The following is an 18,836-nucleotide window of genomic DNA, read 5'->3' as shown; positions in this document are numbered from 1 at the left end:
CAAGCCCAGTATTTTTTTTTACCAGTAGTTTCTTAGGAGTTATTAGCAGTTCTCTGTGTGTACTAATTGTCTGTTTTATACCAAATGTTTCTTCTGTTCCTGCAATTAGCCCTCGGGCATGAATTTTGCAATTAAACGTGAGAATGACGATCATTCCAAAACTTCATCCTCTTAGGAGGTGGGCAACGTGTAAGATCTGACTGTTTGTTGTTTTATCAAACAGCGATATCATATGACACCGTAACGATCAAGACCAGCCCTACCCATGACTCTCAAAGTGGTGATCGTTTGACAGTTGAGATATTTTCTGACGTTTGTGATGATGTCTGCGCAACAACTGCTATAGATGGATTAGCACAAGCCGGGTAGGTAATATAAGATACCTGTAACCCCTACATAGCTGTTTGATTACCTGCCCCTGGCGGTGTGGCAACAGACTGAGGCCGTGTGTAGGCCTGACCGTGTGGTGACAGAGGTCGGAGATCTGGCAGCTAATTGATTACTTCGATCCCCGGGGTCCCAAAGATTCACTATGTTAACTCAATTTAATGCTTTGTAACAGAAAATTCTAAAGATTGATAAGACGAGTATGATTATTTAAAACCAACTTGAAGTGTCTTGTTTACCCTCCATATAATGAGTATTTGATTTAATCTCTTATGTGATTTAGTAACACTGAGATGAATGAGTTACTTAAGCATTTTGCTACCATAAAGACATAAACCCGTAGCCCTTTACATGAGTGTTTCAATCTTTGATTCTATTCTTTCTTTGATTTTTTTCACATGTGCAACATCAAAGGACCGAGTACAAACATTCCTTTGGCGCTTCCGATTTTGGTGATCCCACGATGATTTCACTTACAACTTCAGGAGATGACCAGCTCATTCTAGACTGGGTAAGCTCATATATAATCCACTTACTTGCCGTTACACTCATTTTTGGCTAATTTTTATATTGTTTGTAATGTCTTTGTTGATGTTCTCATCTTTTTCTTTCCAGGTTGAAGTATACAATGGTGAGACTAAGAAATTCTACCATTTTAGCTGTCCCTCTAATGGTTGCCGCTTATCAACTGATCCCAAAGAGGGTGACCAACAGGTAGTCTTAGACGTTGATGGTAAGTACTGAATCAACTTGCATTTTAACTTCCGCTTTTCCCCGTTTTGGCTTGGGTAAGTTAAGTTTGATTTTTGTTCTAAATTGCAAAAGGAAATTAGTCTGATGTTGACTTAAACGAATTAAGAAGGGACTACAATTTAAAAAGAAATGACATGTTGAAGAGACATCAGAGCTGGTTCATCCTCAGTGAAACAGTTTCAGCGGTTACAGCTATTATTGCCATATGATAATTATTATTTACGTTCAAGAAGTAGATTACTTATCACTGTAACGCTGGGTATGGAGTCAATGTATGTGACGGTGGAGAACGACCATTCTTGTCGCTCGCAGCGCTACGTAATATACAAAAATGCAGGAAAGGGACCGCTGCTTTCTATAACCGGCGATCAAATATCTAGCAACATCATGGCCAAGTCGACTGGGTCGCGGCTAGTGTTCGTCGAATTTGGCTAGTATCCAGTTGCGCTGGCCTAAATGTATAAACATTCAGGGGCGGTCATGAGATTCGATCTACGTTGGCTAATGTTCGGTTGTCATTATAAGTCAGCAGAACACCAGGTTAACTATTCGTGATTATGTCAGCAGTGTCCGGGACGTGTTCAGGGGTCAAAAGTGACTCAAATTTAACTAAAATTCGTTTCGATTTTTCAATTTGGTCTCCCGAACATCAGCCAAACCTGGTCGGTTGGTATTCGGAAAAAAATATTAGGGAGGTCGTAAATGTGTGACAGAGGCTTAATATTATACATATGTGATCGCCCTAAATGCATGAGTCTATGGGAAAATTTCAAGGGACCGAGAAAGATGGTCGACTTAGGAGGTGGTCAACGTACAAGATTTGACTGTTATTTTTCTTTAACAGCGCATCACACCCTAACACTCAGGACCAGCGCTACTAGAGATTCAAAAAGTTCCGATTCTCTGACAGTTAGCATATATTCTGACGTTTGTGATAATGTCTGCAAGACAATGGTTTTTTCTGGACATACAGAAGACGGGTAGGTAACATAAGATACGTTCAGCTCGTACATATAGCTGCTCTCGATTTGATATTTCGTCTTTTTTTTAACATGCTCTCGATGAGGCATGTGTGTTTTTTAACCAACTTGATTACCTGGTTACTTGATTACATAATTTGGTGACAATAGAATGAGTGAGTTACTTTTTGCATGTTGATACCACGTGATGCAAAGCTGTAACCTATTTCTTTTAATCCGTTTTACGTGCACAACACCAAAGGACCGAATACGAACATCCCTTTCCCGCTCCCGACTTTGGTGATCCGACAGTGATTCGACTTCAAATTTCAGGAAACGACGAACTCATACTAGACTGGGTAAGCTCATATATACTATTTACTAATTTGTCAGTTCACTCATCTCTGTCTAGTTATATTACAGTCCATACAATATGGTATGGATGAAATATATTGTGCTCTCTCACATTTCTTCTCCTCCTCCTTCTCCTTCTCCTGCCACACAGTCAAATGGATTTAACTCTGTCATTGTTTAGTCAATTTGGCATGGATGTAGAGTGGGCCAATACCCCCAGGCTCTTTTTTTCATTTTTCTGATACATGCGTTTTAAAAAATTTTATGAAGGTTTTTTTAGGCCTTTTTTTGATAAAAAATGGATGTTTGGATCCTGAGCCCTGGTATTACAACCAAATGATCTGAAATTCGGTATAAGGGTACCTTGAACGTGTGTCTACAGAATAGCAGTCACATATTTGGCATACACCGCTTCCAAATGACTCATTTGGGGGACTTTAATGGCTATTTTCAGCCAAAAAAGGGACAAAGGTGCTATACCCGTTCCACGTTCAGTCTAAAGAATGGCCCGTTCCATCTGCCGTTGACCATCGAACACTGCTCGAACACATCGAACACTGCGGGTTACCTGGGGTCACGTTGCACGTGAGTCGTGCGCAATGACCCACACATTCAATTTTATGTGCGTAAGATCATTACGTCATCTACAATCAAAAGTTTAGAATAGTCCACTTTTGCGTGGAAGGGAGATGGACTGAAATATGCTGCATTTGCCTCCCAAGCAAATGTTGGCCTTTCTAGTTTTGAATTAATATCTTATATCTTCATTTTGATATATTTTTTCCAGGTTGAGGTATTCAATGTTTATACTGGGAAATACTATCGTTTTCCCTGTCCCAGTAACGGTTGCCATTTATCAAAGGATAACGCTGAGGCTAACTGGCAGATGTTCTTACATGTCGATGGTGAGTACTGAATCGACTTTTCGAACGTTTTACCTCTAATTGGTTTTAGTGTGAAATACTTTACCACAGTTAAGATATAGTTTTAATGATGAGGTCCCATTTCCAAACCGGGGCCCGGCCGGGCAGTCTTATGAAACAAAAAGTATTATATAAAAGGCAACAAAGCACACCGAAGTTGAAAAAAAATAATAATGGGAACTGTCTGCGTGTATTATTGATATAAATTGTTGATTTTTTGTCAATCGAAACAGCCGACCGGGCCCCGGTTTGGAATTGGTACTTTGTCATGCAAAGTGCAAGAAAAATCTCTCCAATGATGACCAGGACGCACTGATAAAAAACAGCGTATGTGGCGGTGGAGAACAAGCATAAAGTATCTCGCACCGCTAGGAAAAATACAAAAAATTGAGGGGACTGTTGCTGTTAGTAACCGGCGATCAATTGCCAAATATCAAGCAAAATAATACAGGGGGAAATTGTTTGATATGTTCTTATGATTATTACCGTACTAATGCTGGCCTTTGGTCGAGGAATTTCTCACATGGTGATGGACTCAACGGCCACTCCGATACGATGATGTGATTATCCTTCTAGCTGCGATCTCTGGAACCCGAAAGTGATGGGTCCCACAGGCGCGGGAATTTGTTTAAATCATTGGCTGCTATAACTCTGAACCTTAAAACGGAAAGTATTGAAAAAAATTATGAAAAAAATTTGGCAGTCCAATTTCATAGCGTCGGACTCGTAGTCGTAGTAGGCCTGGGGTCTACGAAAGTGGTAAATTGGTTTGTGTGGAATTACTTGTATAGTATTAAACAGTGTTTCTAAAAGTGCAACGGTGCTGTAAAAGTTCATGTTACTTTCAAGCATATCACTAAAATTATTCATATCTAAATGCTAAACCTAAATTGCATGTTGTTAACTTTCCTTGAACAACCCCCCTGCTGACTTGTATACAAAAAAGTTTGCGTATTGATTATTCATATGGTATTCTGTTGAAAAGTCTTTTTTTGCACACTGCACTCAGTCTAGAGGGAAGAGGACCAAGTGAATACACAGATGCATCATCCACTACAGAAACCGAGTCAACACCATCTAGGCTTTACCAGCTCTGCACCGTTTTCATCAGCATCTGTATGTTTCTAGGCTTTTCCATTGTTTTAATCAACATCTGTATCTTTATACAACTTAATAAAAGTAGACAGAGATTAGTTGGTGGTTTATAACATGATAGAGAGGTACTGTGGTCGAAACTTAGTGTAGCTGACTTTGGAACTGCAAATACTATGCAAGTGGCTTTGGTGTCAATCTACTGAGTGTACTAGTTACGGATTCATATACTATTCCTTTAAAACTGGGGGAGGAATTGCTAAAACTAAGTAGAATGGCTAGAATGTTTACCTAGCAATTGATTTCATTGACTTCTGTGGTAGGCATTTTTCTTTTTTTGTTTTACGCTATGTTGCACTCGTAGCAGGCCAGGCTTAGAACTTATTACTTAGTCTAGCTCAAACCGTTTGAGCTTTGCTAACAATACGGATAGTATATAATAACATTCGTCGTTTAATTTGCTCTTTTGGTGTGTGCAATGGATTTCCGAGTTTTTAGTGGTATACCATGGCAATCAAAACGGGCAGCTTGCTCTCGTTGATGTAAATACTTTAATAATTTTTCTGTGAGGACTTGAGCAGTAGGACTTTGATGATAGTTTTTCTGCAACACAATGTCTATTATCATTGTTATTGGTGAATCTTACTTTCTGGGTGTAAAGTTCAAAGCTGTGCCATTAGGAAAGATAGGCATGTAGTCAGGATTAGATAACAACTCTTAAACATATTTTAGGCATAGGAAAAAATGTTACGCTTCCTGTTTCCCTACCGACCATAGAAAAACCTGCCGACCCTAGACTTTTTTTTGGGGGGGGGGGTGGATCCTTGAAAGGGACATAAATTTTCGAGCTGATCAACCTTTTCTAGCCCCATGATCTGACAGCTGATTAAAAACATTGTACAATTGGTTTTTAAATATTGACATTAAAAAAAAAAGAATATCATGCAGGTTTTAATTTGTTAAACTGTATTGTATAAGTTGGACCCGTTTATAGATATCACTGTTTATAGATATAAGTCTAAAAAAGAACAAAAAAAGATAATCCCTTCCTACCGACCCTAATTTTTCCAGAACTGAAACAGGAAACACAACATTTGTTTCCTAGGCCTTACATCATTTAGCATTGGTAGGTCACTAACATCACGGAAACCTCCAATGCCTTTTCGAAATCGTACCATCACAGAGATTAAGATTTATGAATGACAAGAATTTGTCAGAAGAAGTAAGAACCTTGTGATGTGAAAAAAAACATCTTATATTGCTTAGCATTGGTATTTCACTAACATCAAGAAAAACCTCCAATGCTTTAAATACATTGTACCATCACAAAGATTAAGTTTCTAAGCTGCGCTATTAGGAAACGATAGGTATATAGTTAATCAAGTAAGGACCTTGTGATGAAAAAACACAATTGTTTAACACCTACAAATTGTTTAGCTCTATTGGTTTGCCTCCAATACCTTTTCAGACGCTTTGCCATCACAAAGATTAAGTTTTTACGCCGCGCTATTAGGAAACGATAAGCATAGAGTCACAACAAGTAAGGACCTTGTGATGAAAAAACCAATTTCAACATCTAACATCGGTTAACATTGGTTGGTCAATAACATAATGAATCCTCCAATACTATAGAAAGTGTACCATCACAACGATTAAGTTTTTCAAGCCGTGCTATTAGGAAACGATAAGAATATAGTTACAACAAGTAAGGACCTTGTGATGAAAAAAAAGAGCAATTAGTTGACACCTACATATTGTTCAGTGTTGGTGGTTTACCTCCAATGCCTTTGAAGACATTTACCGTCACAAAGATTAAGTTTATCTGAGCTGTGCTATTAGGAAACGATAAGCATAAAGTTAGGAACAAGTAAGGACCTTGTGATGAAAAAAAATGTTTGACATCTACACATTGTTTAGCTTTGGTAGGTAACCTCCATTGTTTTTGGTAGGCTAACTCCAATGCTTTTGAAAGAAGTCACAATGATTAAGATTTTAAATGTTAAGGTTTGCTTGCAATTTTGCGGCTTGTAAGGTATAGGTATGATAAGTGACAGCCCTGTAATTATGCAGTGTGTAACATCTGTCTTCAGTTGGAAGTCAAACTGATTTTTACAGACTGTCTTATTTTTTATATTCAATTTCATAAGAAACGTTAATGCACTAACGACAAGAGAAGTACAATGTGGTTGAGTTAAAGTGTTAAACACCGGTTTGTTGTAAGATGATCGAATCCATCAGAATGGTTCTCCTCACAGAGCTACAACTCTTTAATTATATACTAAGTGCTATTTTAATACCTTATATGGCTTATTTTAGATCAAGTAGGCACCTGGCGATCAGTCTTGTTCATCGCCTAGGAGACACCTGAACTGAGCACTTTATTGTGTTTCTGGAACCATCTTTTGTTTGTTGCATTGCAGAACTTTTGCACTTTGTAAGACAAGTTAGAAAATCAATTTGTACAACAGGACCAGTGTAGGGTAACTGCGGGTAGACATAAAGATACCTGCACATTTCCAATTGAACACCAAACCTGTTCGACCTAAAGTTCGTTCTAAAACAAATATCTAATCCATATTTTGCAATACTATACTGCAATTGTCCTGTGCAACATAACCCCTAATATACCACCAAATTGTCTCCGGGGTTTGTCAATTCTAGATCGTCATGATTCAAGTTACAATTTTTTATCATGCTCTTTTATTGAAATAGTGTGTAGGTAATAATGAAGCTACAACATGTTCGCACACATGGAACCCTCCGGTAACATCATGGGGAAGACGGATATGTATTTTAACCTTTGATTTTATTGACTGATTTTTCCACCACGTCAGCTTGTCAGTTTTATCTTACATCAACCATCTGTCAGTTCTTGAAATATGTTGTCAATCAAAGGACACACTATCTGTATGTGTACACATATATAAGTAAGATGCCTCGAACAACATGGCATCAATACCAAGGCACAAAAGATCTTCAGAAATGTATCATCTTGAAACATCCAAGAATAAAATACAATGTGTGGCTTCAATTCTATCTTGCAAGATATCTTTCTTTGGGTATAGGATAGCAGAGAGGACATAGGCATGATCTGAATCAGACCATAGATACGGAAACCATTATTATTTACACAATTGACGGTAAAAGAAGCAACAACTACAGATTTGCTTAGAATATGAAATATTCTTTGTTTTGAGTTATCGCTGTTCTGTATTTCCTGGCCTGATTGAGAGACTTGTCGTATAATGGATGGGAGTTAGACAGAGGACAAAGGGGTGCTTTTGATAAAATGATAATGATTTGAGGAGCAAGTTGCCCCCCTCCCCCGCCCACACACCGATAAAACACACAGAAGAGGGAGAAGACATATAATCATAGTGACTGACAGAGATCATTTATTAAAGTGTGAAACTTACACAAACATCATCCAGCTATTTTCACACAGTAATAATAAAAAAAACTGTCTTAAAAACATTGGATAATAATGATGTAGCTGCCTCGTGAGTCTGGTAAAGCCCTTTGCCCCCCCCCCCCCTCTGAATAGAAAATGGCGGTAACGACAAAGGGTTATAATGGTTTTGTATTGCTCATCCTCTTTAACCCCTCATCCTAGACTGTGAAAGGAACCTGGTAGTCAGGAAAGCAATAAGATCGTTCAGTTCAATCTCTAAACCTTTGCATGGAGATTCAGGGAAAGTGGACATTCTGGGAATTTCCAAGTGCTAGTAAACAAACCCTGTTAGATACCCCCCCCCCCCACACACACACACATTCCAACCAAATATGTAAATATTCAGCTAGTCACTACCGGAATGCGAATATAGAAAAAGTAAAGACATGATGACCAACCCCCAAAAGCGGGAAATGTGGACTGAGTTGTTCGGTCCCGCAAATATCTGTTTGCACGTCGCATAAAATGTTTGAATAACGTCGGAAATGATTCAATAATTGAGAATTCATCTCAAATGGTAAAATAGTCTCTTGAAGTAACAATGGAACATTTTAAAACAATAAAATGTACGGCGCCAAAGTCGTTTTAAGTGTGAGCAAAAATACCATTAATACGTATCCATGTAAAATGTATTAGGAACTTGTTTAAAACGTTTCGTTAGTAATACATGGACACGTCATGATGCCATTTGGCCAACAATCCAAACAATTTAGGTGACATATAATCCATTGCTCTATGATATTTTCTTCAAGAGGCCATTGTACCATGTGATGTGCATTCTAATATATTGAATCATTTCCGACATTATTCAAACATTTAGACGACATTGAAAAATATTTGCCGCACCATACAAACACATGTTGCGTCATTAACACTGCAAACACAGGGCATTTGGCAGTCGCTGCTGATCAAGCATGCTACATTCTAATCGATATTTGTCAAGCGAAGTTTACATGACTACCATATATTGACTTAGCCTGGACCTCATTGGCACCAGCCGAAAAAACAAACAGGACTCTCGTGAGGTATGGTCGTTTCTCAGACACAGACACACAAACACACACGCACACGAACACACACATAGACAGAGATAGAGAGAGACAGAGATAGACATTCAGACAGACAGACAGACATACAGACAGACAGAAAGAATCGCGCTCACTTCCACCAAAACCCATGACATTCCGCCATTTTGTTACCTATGAATGTATCTAGCATGCGATCGACTTAACTGTACATAATTGCCCCACTTGGCTATCACATGTCACAAAAAGAAGACTTTACAAATGAACACATAGAAGCTATGGTAAGTACTATAATCTAGTTTGTGTGTTCGACTTCACTTTGCTTGTTCGTCATCATACAAATGAAAGATATAAGGAAAAACGTTTTGTGATCGAATCGATTTTTTTTTATTTAGATGTATAATATGGACATATTGATATTCAAATGGAACAATATCTCAAACCTGCCCATAGGCGTACCAGAGGAAGTCATGAACATAAATATCAAGCAATATCTGTCAAAACAGACTTTTTTTTTCCACGAACAATCAATGAGTGGAATAAGCTGCCGGGCCAGTTAGTAAAAGCCCAGACAGTGGAGGCCTTTAAGGCCGGACTCCTGGCCGCACAGTCCGTCGCACCCCCCCCCCTCTCAGTGATACCCCAGTAGGGGTTGTTAGAGAGTACACAAGAAGAAGAAGAAGTATAAGAAATGTAAATACACGACGAGCCTACATACATGTACATGTATCCTGCATATATTGTACACCGATTACCTGCACTGTAATGACCAACTCTACGTACTATGTTTGTTCTTCTTATCGCACTACTAACCGACCGGCTTCAAAGTGGACACAAAGTAACTGTTTGCTTGACCTTTCGACCTTTCTGCTGACCTGTTTACAGGACCTCCCAGCGATGTTCTAGCTGCATACCTGTCATACGAATGCGAGAGTCGCACCGAAACACAACACCCAAAATAGACATCTGATCTAGCCAACAAAGAATTTTTTCCGCACAATGCGCACAAGAATTTTCCGACTGTCTCTAAGTGGGAGGGTTATAGAAACAATCGAGATCGTAAGGACCTCTACGGTATGGAGCTGCCCTAATTACGATAAGGCCACAGCAAGTAATTTTTATCGATGGCATTAGCACGCGCATCAATTTTCGCCTGACTTTGGAAAAAAAAACACAAGAAATTTTGTTGCCTTGAAGGCTTCTGACAGTGACCAACATGCCGAAAATCGGCAAAGATGTCTGTTGCCGTGCCGGAAGGTGGATGGCAGGTAACTATATGAAGAGACGAGACAAGAAAAGGCCCTGATTTAATGTTTTGTTTCTTACTTTGATGCAGTGATATGTGATGCTGGGTGTGTATATAATGTGATGTTCCCACTGAATCAAAACCATTTGTACAATGATTGAGTCAAAATTTTTAATTGTAGGAACCTTTTTTTTCGGCTCGCCTTGTTTTCTTTCGCCCGCTCGGAGTCTGTGGAGGATGTCATCCATAAAATTTACTTGCTGTGGCCTAAGATTGAATTCACTGCAAAGGCTAAACTACCAGTGTGTGTGTGGTGTGTGTGTGTGTGTGGGGGGGGGTCCATGGTTTGACAGGTCGCATAATATAATATTGTCGAAGTACGGTCTCTACCAGGCTTCGGAAGCGGCCTGAAAGGGTATAGAAATCGACCAAATAGATGAATATCATGCCAGGGAAGTTAGGCCGCTAGTAATTCGCATCCTCCTTCGCAGGGCTAAAATCCTCCGGTTCCCTTCCGGTTTTAGCCCTGCTATTTACCGCTGACAGTTTGACTTCTGGTGACGTCACTTATAAATAATTCATGAGCTTGCCTTATTTGGCACAAACCAATCAGATGTCGGGGGGCTTGCCCTAACTCTGTCTCGGCTTTGGCCAGGGCTTTGGCCGCTGCTGGGAAGCCCATATAGCACAGGCTCTTCCCTCCTCCTGTCCGCACACTCAGAAAAACGTCTCTGCCATCAAGCAGCGCCCGTAGCATCGACTGCTGATGCTCACGAAGCCGCTCGACTCCAAATAAATCTTGCACGGCTCGCACGAAACTTCTAGTATCTGTAATAGCCGCCATCTTGGCCTGTCCCAACATGTAACCTGATTGGCTAATAGGTTCCCAGCGACCTTTGCGGTTTTTGCGCAAAGCTCGGTGCGCAAATTCTCTGATTGGCTGACAGCAGTTTGGCGGTGACGTCACCAGAAGTCAAACTGTCAGCGGTAAATAGCAGGGCTAAAACCGGAAGGGAACCGGAGGATTTTAGCCCTGCGAAGGAGGATGGTAATTCGCGGCAAATGTACTTCTTAGCGTACCAACTCCCCTGGCATGTTTTCATGTATTCCAAATTTCGACTCTCTCCTGTCGTTTCCGAAGCCTGATAGAGGCTATTTTCGAAGCAGAACAGCAACAGACTTGTAGACTGAAAAAAGATGAAGAAGAAGAAATGAACTGTTAAAACAGGAAAGTCAGATGACGTCATAAAAAGATAACATACAGGAGGTGTAGGCACCACGACTTCCGGAGAAATACCACACTACCAAACTGTACTTTGCTCACTACCAAACAACACATCACGTCATTATGTGCCCTTATCTTCTGGTCAGTTCCATTCCATGATAATGTTTTACTTGAAATTTTGCATAGGTGCATGACCATTTGAAGATAAATCATTTTAATTTCATAGTTAAATGTTATGAAGAATTTTGGTGGGGGAGTCTTTGTCAAAGCATGCATGTAGGTCTGTTTGATTTTGTCAGTTACGTTCCGTACTCCCCGTTCACTAAAATGGAACAGTCTTAGTGATAACCAGTGTCCCTGTCAATTCGGAGAAAGGCCATTTATGACACTATGTCATCGGATGTTTCCCACTTCTTGAGGGCAAAACAGACGTGTTTGGGTATTACACAGCAACAGTAATTATAGAGTGTGCGTAACTGTGTTTACGGCCACAAAAACACGGTTGCCACACAAGCAAGCCTGGCGAGCCAAAAAAACAGACATGATTCAGTTCACATATGTGGCGAGTTTATTAAAGGGCAACCCTTTGTGGCTAAGAGACAATTGCTTTTGAATAGTTCACGCGTATCCAGAACCGTGGTTGTGAAAAATATATGACCTTGGATACGTGGAGACTATTTAGAACCATGCCTAACCCTAAAACCCAAGATCTTTTTGAATGGCTGCAAAGGCAGCATCAAATCGGCCAGGCAGTATCCATTTGCCAGACAGTATCGTATCCATTTGCCAGACAGTAAAAATTTAGAAAATACACAAGTACAAAAACAGTGCGCGATAAAGAAATAGAAATAAGGAAGCTTAAAATTCTGTTTGGAGAGTAGCCTATCCCTAACCTATCCAGGCATAGAACTAGATGTGCACGGTTCTGAATACAATAACAGCCCACCCTAGATGAACGATGTGGCAGACGTAAACATTTCCTCCTCACGCGAGATGTCGTGACGGGAACTTTTCCCCACAACACCATGACTCTTCAAAAATGGGAACGACGTAACTGAAATACCAGACGACCGCCGGCCTACGTGCCAGTTTAACCATCCCCCCCAAACCATGTAAAACCTTCTTGCAGCGTAACTTTTCCCTACCTAATTGCAACGAGAAGTCGACAAAATCTTACTTCTTATAGCCCCTTTTCTGAATAAGATTAATAACCCTATACTGACAGTTGTATGGCTTGCTATTCCGTTTTGTTTCCCTTCATATAACTGTGAGCTTCTTGCACTTGTTTCAAGATGAATTTCTTGTAATTTAAGTTTGTTTCCGTGTCCTTGCGGTCGCTATGGCATCGCCCAACAATTATTAGATTCTCTGAAAGCCCAACCCGAACCCTGTAGAGTAGCAGTTTCTAAGGCTCCCTCAAGGACGTGGATTTTGGTAAACCCTCTATACATAATCAGTACTGGTGTTTCCTCAAAAGTCTTTTGTGTCGTGCCAATAATGTTTGGTTTGTTGATCGGAGACTGGGATAACCGGGCTTACAGCCGTCACTAGGGGATTGTGGTGCCATGGTTAGGGCAAGGAGTGAACCTGTATCCAATCATGATGTGACGAAACCTCCGCGTTATTCTTAAATCCACAGTTTATTATGTATTCGGCTTCGACATTTTCGAAGTAGTACGAGGGAAAATCGGGAAACCCACCAAGTAAAATATGCTTAAATCAACTGTCAAATTAAGTGATTTTTACAGCCTCTACTGTAGGCTTCAGAAGCGACTGGAAACAGTAGATTTTGTTGGCACAGGTAAGATGCCAGGAGAGATGGTGACCGCTAAGAGTACAGTATATCTCTCCCGAAAATCAAAACTATACTCTATTAGCTCACCAACATCTTACCATGTCATTTGTCTATTTGACAAATTTCTACTCTTTCCAGTCGCTTGTAAAGTCCAGCTAGGCCAAATGTGTCTGCTGTCCTGCTGCTAATACCTCTCTAGGACGTCGGCCAACTTTTGAGCCACTTCACGCTGACACATGTAAAGAAGCCTTCCTGTATCTCCTGTACTGTAAACAACGTGAGTGCTTGTAACTCGTACATACAAACATGTATAGTTGCCTTCCACTTATAACAGGTGCCCCTTTCAACACTACAAAGGGCGGGGGTTAGGGACGCTTGCGTGCATGTCATAACTCTACCTTCTTCTTCTTCAGGATCTTTTGTCGCGGGTATCTCTTTAATGGACGTATCGGAAACGTAATCCAGATTAGGATCAGTAAGGTTCTAGTTGAATGAACCCCCTTCCTTGGACAATTCTTTTTTTCACCATAGATATCCGAGTTTCAATGCGTAATCCCATGCTAAAGCCTTATCCATGAACCCGCATTACCTGCAGTGTACTTACCTGTGACTATTCGGCGACAAATCTACCATTTAGTGACAAGCAAATCTCGCTGGTTTATCGACCTACAGTACTCTCCAAGCAGAGGTTTTGGTTTGGGGTTATTTTTAGCGTGTTTTTAGGCTTTTTATCGGTGTTTCTCATTTGCACTGATTTTTTTTCCCACCAAACTCAACGGTGGGAAAAAAAGAGAAACCCCGATAAAGAAAGCCTAAAAACACGCTAAAAATAAACCGAAACCTCTGCTTGGAGAGTAGACCTACAGGTCATTGTAGTGAGTAGTATGTTCTTAGACATACTTTAAAAGCCATCTTTTGTCTGTGCCGATCCTAACCCTAACCTTTATAAGTGGTGAGGCAAATGTTTCGTGCCCAGCCAGCCTTTCCATCCAAATTCTAAAGCTTCTACCAGGCTTCCAAAAATAGAGAAAATTGGCGCATGGCCTGAGCAGTATTATGCTGAACGATTTTATTTTCATTATTATTCCAAAATGTAGTCACAAAACGTAGTGACGGCGCACTCAAGTTTTTTTTTTCAACTTATTTGTATGCTGCTAACAACCCAGAGCACAATATAATACTCATTTTTGCCTAAGCGAAGTCAGAAAAGTCATGTTAAGTGCCTTTCCCAAGGGCACAAGACTCGTGTCATGGCAGGATTCGAACCCTGGACTTTTTGGTTCTGAGACGAACATTCTACTGTTAGGCCACACGATAACGTCAAGACGATATGGATCAGGACACAACGCCTTTGGACTTTGCCAAGTCACCCAATACTGTCAAACCTTACACTGTACAGGTTGCGTGTACGAGGGTGGATCAAAAAGTTCTCGGCCTCACCTAGAAAACGTCGTGGCAGAAAAAAATTTCTTACACTATGTTTCAACATAGTCCCCTCTAACTGCAATGCACTTGGTCCAGTGATGTTCCGGGTTTGTTTTCCCCTTGTGGAAGAAGGTTGAATCTGGAGCCCCCAGATAGGGCTCACCCGCACTGATGACGTCATCATTACCATAAAAACGTTGACCACGTAAGTGGAACTTCAGTTTAGGAAATAGGTAGAAGTCCGAGGGTGCTAGGTCAGGTGAATTGGAAGGGTGGGGTTAGACTTCAAAGCCAAATTCGTTTGCTGCTGTCACTGACCCCTGTGCTGTGTGGACAGGTGCATTGTCATCACGCCAGCTAGGTGCTTTCCTCTCCTTATCTCTTTGACCGTTGTCCTCAACTGTTGCTATTCTGTTAAATAGTACTCCCCATTGATGTTTTAACCTATTCACAGGTATTCAGTCATGATTACTCCCTTGCTGTCCAAGAAAACAGAGACAAAACCCCTGTCAACGGATGAAACTCTATAAAACTTCTTGGGGGCCGGGAAACATTCTTCATTCATTGTTTGTTCTGTTGTTTTGATTTGGGGTGAAAGTGGTGAAACCATGTCTCATCTTGGGTGAAAAATGTTTTGAGGTAATTGCATGGATTGGACTGAATTCGTTCCTTGAAATGTCCAGCTTGTTTAACTTCTGATGTTCAGAAAACATTCTAGGCACCCACCTTACAGACAGGTTGCTCATCACCAGGATGTCTGACAAAACATTGTGAACAGAGCCACAACACAGGCTAAAGACTCTGCTACATGTTGGACAGTCTCACATCTGTCATTTACTACCATGTGATGGATGGCCTCAACTGGATTGTCCATGGTGCTGATTTGTGGCATCCTGACATATGTTCATCTTTGGTGCTCACCTTGCAGCGCTTGTAGCTAGCAACCAACTTCTTTATAGTTGAATAAGAAGGAGAGTCATCACCAAGTGTCCTGACCATGTGTTCATGGATTTCCTTACGAGAATTCCCTTTTTATCGATATACATGATCACAGCACACGCTTCTGTTGCGGCCATTTTGTGATTTTGCCCTCACCCGCCCCATTTTCACGGGGCGTCACGTGCTAACTAATGAATATAGAAATTTGAATTTTTGTGTGCAGTGATGTAAGACATCATAGTATACAGTTATACTAAAGAATAGGAGTTTGCCCTTTATTTTCTAGGTGAGGCCGAGAACTTTTTGATCCACCCTCGTATCAAGTATTTTTACCGTGTGTCAATTCTATTCATAGTAGGAGAACAAACACCAAGAACAGTCCCTTTAGGGAAGTTTTGAAATGTTATTTTCTGCTGCTATAACGACAAATTGATTACGTAGGTCTGTGTATAGTATACCCCTCCGGCACGAATGTAGACACATTGTACCAGACAGTATGTCTATATATACTGGGGTCGTGATACATGAACAATAGTGGCGGGATGGGGGCGTCAAACTGACTCATCGATGTATCTGTAATCGCTTGGTACGGGGTCACGTGATCTACTCCGTCCTAGTTCCAAGAAGCACGTCCACAGAACGCACTGCGCCTGTGCGAAAGCCGAATTTTTAACGACTTTCGTTGGATATTTGGTCAATATCGTATCAGAATTTTGCCTGTTACAGACGATATCTTTTCTTTTCTAGCACAACATTTGAATACTGTACGACCGTTGATTATACATTTTGCCAAAGTGCTATGAACAATGCATTAGGACACAGCAAGTAAATTTTATGGATGACATCATCCGCAGACTCCAAATCTAATGCGGGCGGGCGAAAATAACAAGGTTCCTACATTTTCACTCAATGATTGTACAAATGGTTTTGATTCAGTGAGGAATCACATATACACAGCCAGCGCATATCATTGCATCAAAGTAAAAAATAAAACATTGAATCATAGTCTTTTCTTGTCTCCTGTCTGCATAGTTATCTGTCATTCACGTTCTGACATGGCAACAGACGTATTTTCGGCATGTTGACCACTGTCAGGGGGCAACAAAATTACTTTTTTTTCCCAAATCAGGCGAAAATTAATGCGCGCTGATGTCATCCATAAAAATCACTTGCTGTGGCCTTAGTGGTTTAGCGCAGGCGCAGTACGTTCTGACGCCGACGCGCTGTTCCAAGACGCCACAGGATATCAGCTCGCCGTGACGTCATCACGGCTGTTGAGAGGTTTGCCCTGAGTCCTGGCGCTCACCTGACGTCACCACAGAACAAATAAACACCGTGCGGGCTCCTTAAATAGCCTGGCGTCCCGCCGGGACCACAGAGCGACCTTTGGGCGGTTGGAGCCGGTGCCAAGAGACAACTTCCCCGTAGAGTGCACAACGAGTTACCCAGACCCAAGCAAGCAAGACTTCGTGCCAGGTACGGTAAGTCGGTCTCTGGGTTTTGTTAATTTGGGTCCAATTTGGGGTCTCAACTTCGTCTTACTCTAAGAAAGAGAGGTCAGCTTTTGGCCAGGATTCTATACAGTTTTACTGGCTCTTACCATTTTTGTCGGTTTGTTGCGAACTTAGACTGTGCGTCTTCACGACACCCTAAAGGGATAAAGTACTAAGTAAACTGACTAAGAGTTAGACATTATTTTGGTGGTGGTTGGCAGGTCCTTTGCTTCCACCATTTGTGATAGAATGGATCCAATATAAAACAGGGAATGTGTTGTAACAATGCGAGGTCGCCAGGTAGGTGTTCTAGCAGAACCACTTATTCGCGGTTGGGCTAAGCAATGAAGTGGTTCTGTAATAACAATCATATAACCCCTTCGCTGCTGGGGCCAGTTGAAGTACTGGTTCTGTGTGTGGTTGCGATTACGAATGGGAGGAAAAAGAAATTTCTTTTCTCAATCCATCCTTGCCACCTAATCAGACACCATGATCAGAATAAACAACTGAAGTTCGTACATCTTATTTCGGAAAAAAAATTGAGATCCACCAAAGATAACTCTAGTGTGTTGCGCCAAATCGTGATGCGAAGACACTTCACTTTTAAGTGTTGTCAAAGATAGATTGAGGTGTTTAAAGCTGTGTTTTTTCCTAGAACTATGCGTGTAAAGTGGAACTCGCTGCCACTAATGGATCCTATTAGACAACTTTAAACTAAACTTGCGATTAGATGTGCAAAGTTGACGTGGCAAGGTCATCCGCTGTAATATATCTAGTAACCAGCTGCCGCCGCGCCGCCTGCCTGCCGAGCAGGGATATTACGCCGAAGCTAAACTTCCATCTCATACGGTCGTTTTCATTTGAAACAGTCGTTCCCGTTTCGCAGAACGGCAAACTTTAAGTGTATTAGGACGCGCTGTCAACACAGTGATGTTTTGTAGCTTATTGGATTAGGGTTTTAGGGTTGGGTTTTTCGTCCCGGGTTTCAATCCGAGCTTATGCTCTGTCTTTTTTACTGATAACTTAAATACGATGTTGCCGTACATTTACAATTTAAATGTTAGTTTTTGTACGCTTTAATCTTTTTTTTTGCCCCTGATAAAAGTACTAGTAAACACTCGGACATGGCATCGGCCATTTTGCGATATTACATCGACTGGTTCAAACTGTTTGTCCTGGCGTCGGGTGGCGTAGTGGTAGAGCGTTAGACTATGAACCGGGAAGACCTGGGTTCGATCCCGAGTTGTACCCGGGACGTGTCTGGACATGCGCCCCGACGTTGCGTCCTTGGGAAAGGCCCTTTACACAACTTTGCTCACTCCACCTGGGTATGAGTGAAGTGCACCTAACTTCGGTTGTCAGGGTACCTACATGTAACTTCGTTTGGGGACAGTCGTATTGAGGTCAACTTGTGGCGCCAAACGGCAGCCGCACAGACCCTTGCGACAGATATATGTATATATAATGTGTGTTATTTGATTGTTGTGATTTGTATTAATTATTATGTGATACCCTGCATCAATTCAGCCGCATAAAGGCTGCGACTGCATGGGTACTGTTTGATCAATAAAAACATTATTATCATTTATTAAAAACCAAATGGCAACGGCCGTTTACAAGACAGAAACGCGCTATGCCAAAAGGCAGTTATACTGGCTATACAGATAAGAAGAAGGACACCGATACTCTTTACAGCACCTGTACCTATCATTGCCCCAGTGACCACTGACCACACAGGCCACAGAATTAACACTGTGACACAAACAAAA

At 41.1% G+C, this 18,836-nt stretch overlaps 1 protein-coding gene and 1 long non-coding RNA gene across 2 annotated transcripts in view; both read left to right on the top strand.

Moving 5' to 3' along the window:
- The first annotated feature begins 256 nt into the window (after nt 1-256).
- Nucleotides 257-7,460, top strand: LOC109468280. The gene is made up of 7 exons (XR_002140128.1): nt 257-365; nt 802-898; nt 1,003-1,120; nt 1,985-2,120; nt 2,362-2,458; nt 3,241-3,358; nt 4,386-7,460. It is a non-coding gene; the product is annotated as an uncharacterized LOC109468280 (long non-coding RNA).
- A 9,452-nt stretch (nt 7,461-16,912) lies between these two features.
- The window catches only part of LOC109468277 (probable chitinase 3), a 47,516-nt gene continuing 45,592 nt past the window's right edge, over nt 16,913-18,836 (top strand). Inside the window, exon 1 of the mRNA XM_019766533.1 lies at nt 16,913-17,050. The gene's annotated coding sequence lies outside the window, so the exon portion shown is untranslated. The remainder of the gene's footprint in view (nt 17,051-18,836) is intronic.

The sequence above is a fragment of the Branchiostoma belcheri genome, unplaced genomic scaffold, assembly GCF_001625305.1.
Source record: "Branchiostoma belcheri isolate BF01 breed outbred unplaced genomic scaffold, Haploidv18h27 scaffold198, whole genome shotgun sequence".
In the NCBI taxonomy this organism is placed as follows: domain Eukaryota; kingdom Metazoa; phylum Chordata; class Leptocardii; order Amphioxiformes; family Branchiostomatidae; genus Branchiostoma; species Branchiostoma belcheri.
The sequence above is the reverse complement of the archived record's forward strand: the minus strand, read 5'-3'. Positions and strand labels throughout refer to the sequence as shown.